The sequence below is a fragment of the Amphiprion ocellaris genome, chromosome 6 (assembly GCF_022539595.1).
Source record: "Amphiprion ocellaris isolate individual 3 ecotype Okinawa chromosome 6, ASM2253959v1, whole genome shotgun sequence".
In the NCBI taxonomy this organism is placed as follows: domain Eukaryota; kingdom Metazoa; phylum Chordata; class Actinopteri; family Pomacentridae; genus Amphiprion; species Amphiprion ocellaris.
The window spans coordinates 14,262,873-14,270,105 of record NC_072771.1 but is presented as its reverse complement, the minus strand read 5'-3'; the positions used below and the strand labels follow the sequence as shown (position 1 = coordinate 14,270,105).

Below are 7,233 nucleotides of genomic sequence, written 5' to 3'. Positions count from 1 at the left end.
TGGGAAGTGATAATATGTAAACTGGTTTTACAACCCCGAGTACAATGACTGAAATGTGTGCCCCAAATGTTTCCTTAGACTTATCCAAAGAGATTACAGTGCATTGACATATTTCTCTCCTCTTTTTGAAGTTGAGCAAATGCTGTCTTCTATTTTTAGGGTTTTTTTCTGTTGCTCAGACTGATAGATTCCAGTGCATAGAGTTATTTCTTTCCTTGTTTCATTCTTTTAAAAAAAGATGAGTAAATGTTATTTTATATCTTTTGGGGTTTCTCTGTTGTTCAGACTGATAGATTTTTTTAGTTTTCAAGCCCAGTCTGCTCTACACGCTATGCACTCTCTCCCACTGAGCCGCCTGTACTCTGTATTGTTTCATTTTGGAGTGGAGGGGGATTGGCTGACTCTAATCCACAGCCACAGAAGAGGTTTAAAACACTCTGGTTTCATCTAATCTTCCAGCTCAGACCTAGCTGAGCTTGAAACCCGCTTTCTCCATCATAGGAATGGACAAATAAAGGTCTCTCCCAGCTCTCCCATGAAAGAGGTCTGTGTGCTCTGTGGATTAGAGCCCTGTGTTTTCTCTGTCTCTCTTTCTCAACTAGACTGAAAAGGATGGGGAAAAAAAATAAAGACACCCTGTTTGAGCGCTATTGTGAGGCCCTGAAACTTCTATGCTTATTGCTTACTTCTGGTATGTTTTTTAAGGAAGGCACAACAATTTCTACTCTTGGAAATGGTATGAACTTCAATTCGTGTTAGTATTTTCAAAGCTCATTTTGTTGAGAAAATTCTTTCCAATGGCATTCCAAATAAATACATCACAATATAGAAAATACAGATATCCTATAAAAATAATACAAAAGACAGCAAACACACACACACACACACACACACACACTGATTTTGCTGAATATATCCCGCCACCCCACCCTAACCTCAACCTAATTTTATGCTTAACCCTAAAACTAAATGTTCACCCTCACAATGTCCTTTAAAGTTGACAAAATGCTGTAGACTGTATGTAAAACATTTTATTTTATTTTTAAAATATTAATACGTTATATACTTTTTAACCATTCTCGTGCAATGTGGGACCAGCCTACAGGTCCTAACGATGAGAGCAAAACAAGACCTAAAATACATGTGGCATAACACAACACACAAAGGCTGTTCAAGGGTTTGTTTTGTTTTGTTTTTTAATAGAATTGAATTGAGAGAGATGACCGACAGACAGACAGGAAGGCAGTCAGAGAGAGAGAGAGAGAGAGAGAGAGAGAGACAGAGGGAGAGAGAGAGAGAGAGAGAGAAGGAGCGATTTCTGTTCCGGCACTTCCATGGACACCTCCCATTCTGTAAATAGAGGTCCTTCAGCTTCGGCGCATGTTTTGTATCTCCTCTCCTGCAGAGCTGCCCGCGTCTGACTGACAGCTGTGAAAACACCGGTGTTTGACTGAAATGGTATTTTTGTGAAGATTCTTACAGTGTCTTTTTCGTTTTTTCCCTACTATACCAGAGAGAAAGCCTGTCTTGTGATAATAAGGTACATATGTTGTTTGCTGAAGTTGCTGAAGGCTTTGCTAGCTTGTCGCTAACATTAGCCCGTTCGTCAGTAACTTCATGAGATGTGACAGTTTAACCAAAATGCTCATTTACAAACAACCCCAGAGTGATGAACGGCCCTGAAATTACTTAAGCAGGGCTGCGTAGACAGAATAGTGTACCAAATTCCCTTTAAAACTATTTACTATACCCTTGCTAATCCACAAATATTAGCTGCACCGGACGTACATGCTTCATTTGATTCGTTTAGCTGCGTTTCATGTTTGCATATTGAACTACAGCAACCATAAGTTTATCAGCCATACAACTCAAGCTACTCTTACAAGTAGTCTACTAAAGAATGGAAATTAAGTAAATGAAAATGCAGAAGAATAGTAGGCAAGACGACTAATAACCATGAACAAAACAAACGTACAGAAACCCTATCAGTTTATTGAATACATTCTCTTATTGTTCCTCTGCATGCTTTAGAGATTGGCACAAAAGTATTATCATTGTATGTGATCTTTTTCTGTGAATTAAGTGGTACTTACCACCAAAGCATTTATATTGCTGTATTTTTGAATGACGTTTGGTGTGAATGTTCACAGGTAAGCTGTCATGCAACTTTACTATGGAAGAAGGGGTTTGTAACAGGGCTGAACCATTAATCAGTCTCAAATTATTTTGCAATTTAAAAACACAGCTTTTACCAAATTGCAAATGATGTAATTTTAGATATATGTTACACAGCTTGTCGAGTGCAGGGTTTAAACTAGTGTGCCAGTGATTTGTGGTCATGCAGTCCTTCCTGTGTAACAGCCACTCTTGTGATGCTATCTCATGGTAACGCTCCATCACATGTTTTAAATCTGTTACATAGTGAATTTTGAACTCAAACGTAACTGTTAAAACTTATATTCCAAATGAAGATGTAATATATATCTGAAAAATTAACAAAGCAATCGATTTCAGTGAGTGAACTTTGCTGTGACTGTTCACTGATAAGCTCATGAAATGATGAAATGCCTTGAAAGTAGTTGTAATACAGCTTTATTTTTGGAAGAAATATAAATGTGGGAGAACACAGAGCAGATGATGATTAAGCATAACAAGTCATCTATTTTCTCCTTATGTTTTGCACATACTGTTAATGAATAAGGTTGACATATATCCTTTGAGTGTTTGTCCTGTTTAATTTTAAAGCACATTCAAGTGTGCATAAAAATATATGAATTTTCAAATATTTCAGATTTTTTATTCATTTATAATATATTATTCATTATATTAAAATAGCCAATTTAGCTTTCAAAGCCTTGGTGGAAGACACACCAAGTGCTTTTTAGTTGTGATACTCAACCTTGGACATCCTATGTCCAGCTCACAGTCTCTGCCATGATAATACATAGATATGCAGCTGAGACAGGTGTTGCACATTGGGTTTTGTTTACCTTGTTAGATTTGGTAGCAGAGTTCTGGCTGAACTCCGGAAGCTGTTCACCATGTACAAATAGTTAGCACTCTGTCAAACTTTTCACCATCCATTACTTAGTCCATCATGCAGTCAGTCATCACCCCTGCAGATGACTGACGGCTGAGTCAGTGGGGGATGTGCTGTTTGACAAAGTGTATCATCTTGTTGTTTCTTGTGTTCTTTATCCCGTGTTGCATGATGTCTTATTGGGATTACAGCACAATAAACATTTTCTTGTTGTCATATTTTTGCTGTAGTGACAGCAAAATCCCCACGTATCCGAGTTCCATCACACCCAAAATGTGTGGTGATGTATGATGACACTCGAGCTGTCAACCCTCTTGTGTCCCTTTGTCCTCTAGTGCCTAGGTAAATGACCTCATGGAGGAAATGGGTGATAATGCAAACAGATAAAACTCCTGGTACCTGTTGACCACAGTCAGAACCTCCTAAATCAGGACCCTCTGACACAGTGCTCCATCAGTTCCTGCCTCAATGACACCCACAAGGCATTGAGCCCTTATCTGCAATGGCCCCTGCTTAGCATTCACGCCATTCACGCGAACAATGCTACCTCTTCCCGCTCATTGGATCTGTGACTGACAGTGGGTGTTGGTGCACTTGTGTCTGACTTCAGCCTCTATCTGACGCTAGGCTGTTTGTCCAGTCCAGATACCCCCACCAAGACACAATAAAGGGTGTGTGTCTTCCTTGCCACTTCCCATTCTGTTTTTCTAACTGGACTTTCATAATGGACCTTGCTCTTTATTTGGCACATTGGCTTCCTTCTCAGAAGGACCAGTATTAGTCGGGGGAGGGTCAGGGCAGAAGTGCTGACTAATGGTCGTGGAAGCAGCCCACCACCCACTGACCAGCCAGCAAGGTGGAAATGCCATCGTGGTTAGACGTTGAAAAGCAGGGAAACGGCAGATAAGACTGTTGCCTTTGATAAACAGCAGAATGAGTAATAGCTGAGGTATGATGTAGCAGCATTGGACGGATTTAGGATCTTTGTTGTTTTTAAAAAAATGTTGGCAAAGATGTTCCAGAAAAAAAATTGTATTGGTATGGTAGGTTATAAAGTTGACTTTTCTTTGGAATCTATATCTAGAATAGCGCTTTTGAGTGATATGTAGTCTACTTTGGGTTTTCATCATGCAGCTCAGGTCTCATATTTGATGAGGCTGATATCAGAGCACAGGATCTTGGGATCCCATGCCTCCATAATGGCTCCTGTGAAGCTGGAGCATTATAAAGCTTCTGTAATAAACCTCTGTGATCAGTATGTCCCTCCCTCCCTGCTCTTATTTGTGAATGGCAGAATTTGACAAGGGGCAGTTCAGGTGGGTAGCTGCTGATCACATGATACACATGCACTAAACGAGGAATGTGGACAGAACTCCCCCCTCACCTCCACTCAGAAAAAACTTTGATGCCCCATATCATAACCTTCACGTCCCCTCCCTCTTCAAGCCCTCATATGTGCAGTGATGCCGACGAGGGGAATGGGTGCTGCGGTCGAGGGGGCGTCGGGGGGCACAGATAGTGGCCGTGTTTGATCTGAAGGTCGCCAGCCCCTCGCTGGTGTTGAGAGATCCTTGGCGGACGAGGCTGGCTCTTATTTAATAACATGAAGGGGAAGCGGACCTTTCTCTCATAATTAGGCCTAATTACCCTGTAGGTGTGGACAGACGGCCCAAGAAGAGACAAACTGCCTTTATCCACGGACTTAGAGTCAGATTACCCGGAGCTGTCTTATCTGTTACAGGGCCTCGATCCTCCTCTCTTGCCTCTTCCCACTGGCTCCCATATTCAGCTCAGGTATATTAATCAGTCAGCCTGATTTATTGTACCTCGTCCGCGACATGAAAGTTTAATTAGACTTAACTAGTCAAGCTCTGTAAATCAGAGATTTTTTTCATGTGGACAAGTTTAATAAGAAGACCGAGTTGCACAGAGAAATTTACTGACCTATTGGGTCGTTTACTATCTATTGTCCAATCACTTCATGAAGGCTTCTTAATAAAACTAATGCAGAAAATTAAGGAGAGAACAAGGTCCTTGAGGACGTTTGACTAGAAAATTACATCTGCAGCGTCTCCTACTACAATTGAACTACTAAAGTACATTTGCATTTACTTTTGATATATTTTGATCTGAAAAATACCAGTTTGACAAATTGATGTGCCTGATCGTTTGCTCTGCTGCCTCTCCTTGTGGCCAAGGAAAAATTTAAGGGTACTTGCAAATAGATCTGAGTGACATTCTGCCACCGTCTTGTTTGTTTGCAGTATCTTTCTCTCCCTTCCTGAGCTGCATGTATGTTTGTGTTTGGGTTTGTGGGTGACTCACTTGCAGCCACAACAACCGACCCATTGTTGGGGGCAGTTCAGTGACTGGAAATGCTGACGCCTGGAAAACAACGCTTGGCAGAGGGAAGTGGCCATTATTTACTGACTTTTTAGACATAAGTTTAGTGTTGCAGTTCTAGAGCCGCATACAGTAGCATCTCCATCACTGTTGCCTTGACTGACAGCGAGCTCTGACTGCCAGTGGAAACTTTTACAGCCGCTGGTCTTTAGACAATGAAAACAACCAGTTTCAGGCTGCTATATCCATGACTCAGAGCTCAGTGCAGGCCTGCTGCAAGAGGACAATAAAGGACGCTTAATCCACCTGTTATCAGGGTGAGCCTCCCCCTGTCACACTCACACAGGCACAGGACTCGGGCTCAGGAATGCAGCCTTATCCACCCATTCACAGGAGTAGCTTAACTGATAGACCCTCACAAAACCACTGTTGACTTTTTTTTTTTTGCCATTTTCATCATACCACACAAAAGCAAGTTTGTACAGTTGTTGGCTGAGGGTTTTCCTGTTGGTTCAGTTTAGGTCTGGTACATAATGGTCAATTTCTTAATCAATAATATGCCTGGAATCAATCCAAATATATGATATTTGTAGTAGTTTTTTGAAATTTTACATATTTGTGAGGGTGTTGATGCTATATTTTAAATTGCATGGGCAAAGTTTGCATTACTGTAATAGTAAGTTGATAGTAAAGCTGATGGACTGACTGTGTCCTTGGGAGACCGTCAGACTGCAGTGTTTTGTGCTTAATTAGGCAGGCTGGTCAGAGGTCTCTGTCTCCCCGCTTCACAGATTCACATGGACAATTTAACCACTAACCTCCTGAAACGAGTGGCTCCTGAATGCCTTGGGCTCCAGTTTCAGTGTCTGCTGATTGCGGAGAGCAAGGGTTATGATAAGTAAAAGTAGAGAAGGGGGGTGAATGTGAGTAGGGGTGGCCGGAGTGAGGTTCTGCTTATTAACCACCGAGTATACTTCAAGTTTGAGATACCTGTGAAGACCTACGGATCCTATGAATACTTTCAGTCAATCTAAAAATACATGAAAACACTGTTTAATGGATCAGCTGCTACCATTTACAACAACACCAGTTTTCCCAGGTTCACTTACACACAGTTTTTCCAGACTCAAAGCATCTTGGAGAACTTGCTACAGCTACTCTAGATTGAGGCTATCTCAGCTGGCCAGAGGCTGGAGATAGTTCTTGATGACTCTGGCTAAATGTTCGGGCCCGTTGTCTTCCTGCAGAATTAATTTAGGACTGATCAGACACCTCCCTGATGGTATTGCTGGGTGGATGAAAATCTAAACACCTTGAGTGCTTAAAACTTTAGGTTTGTGCTCCATTTATCCGTACTGCACTTTTATCTTTTACAATTTCTTGTGCAGTTGCCATATAAATACGTTCTGTTGTACACATACTAACATGCACTATGTGTATTTTAGTCCAGAGCATGTGGGATGCATCATCTTTAATTTAAAAACTGTTTGGTGTTTTTGCTATGAAAAGTGTGTGATTGAAATGCACTGTTTGCATAAACTGGTTCAAACCACCTGTGGTGTTAAACATGAAATTTTACAGATTGATAGAATTATATTAACTGAGCAGCTTACTCTCAAAGAGACACTCACATGCGATTGTACAGCATTTAATGTTAAGGCATCATTTCCTTGTAGCATACCTGTGGTCGGTTTGGTTTCCTCACCTGCCCAGCCTACAAACGAGATAAAAGCCTGAGCTTTTACCTCTGCCTCTGGGACAACGGCTGTTGATCACAAGAGGAGGTAGAAGCCTGAATCTCTGTGTGTTTACTGTAATTAGGCTGTCAGAGGTTGTGATTTATGACGTAT

General features: G+C 41.2%; 1 protein-coding gene across 4 annotated transcripts in view; it reads left to right on the top strand.

Moving 5' to 3' along the window:
- Window positions 1–1,367: 1,367 nt before the first annotated feature.
- gnb1l (guanine nucleotide binding protein (G protein), beta polypeptide 1-like) overlaps window positions 1,368–7,233 on the top strand; it is a 30,563-nt gene continuing 24,697 nt past the window's right edge. For 2 of the 4 annotated variants that reach the window (XM_055011521.1, XM_023271566.3), the window contains exon 1: window positions 1,381–1,540. The gene's annotated coding sequence lies outside the window, so the exon portion shown is untranslated. Of the gene's footprint in view, window positions 1,541–1,578; window positions 7,168–7,233 lie in introns of those variants that run through there. The other 2 variants (XM_023271567.3, XM_055011520.1) reach the window with 2 other exon arrangements.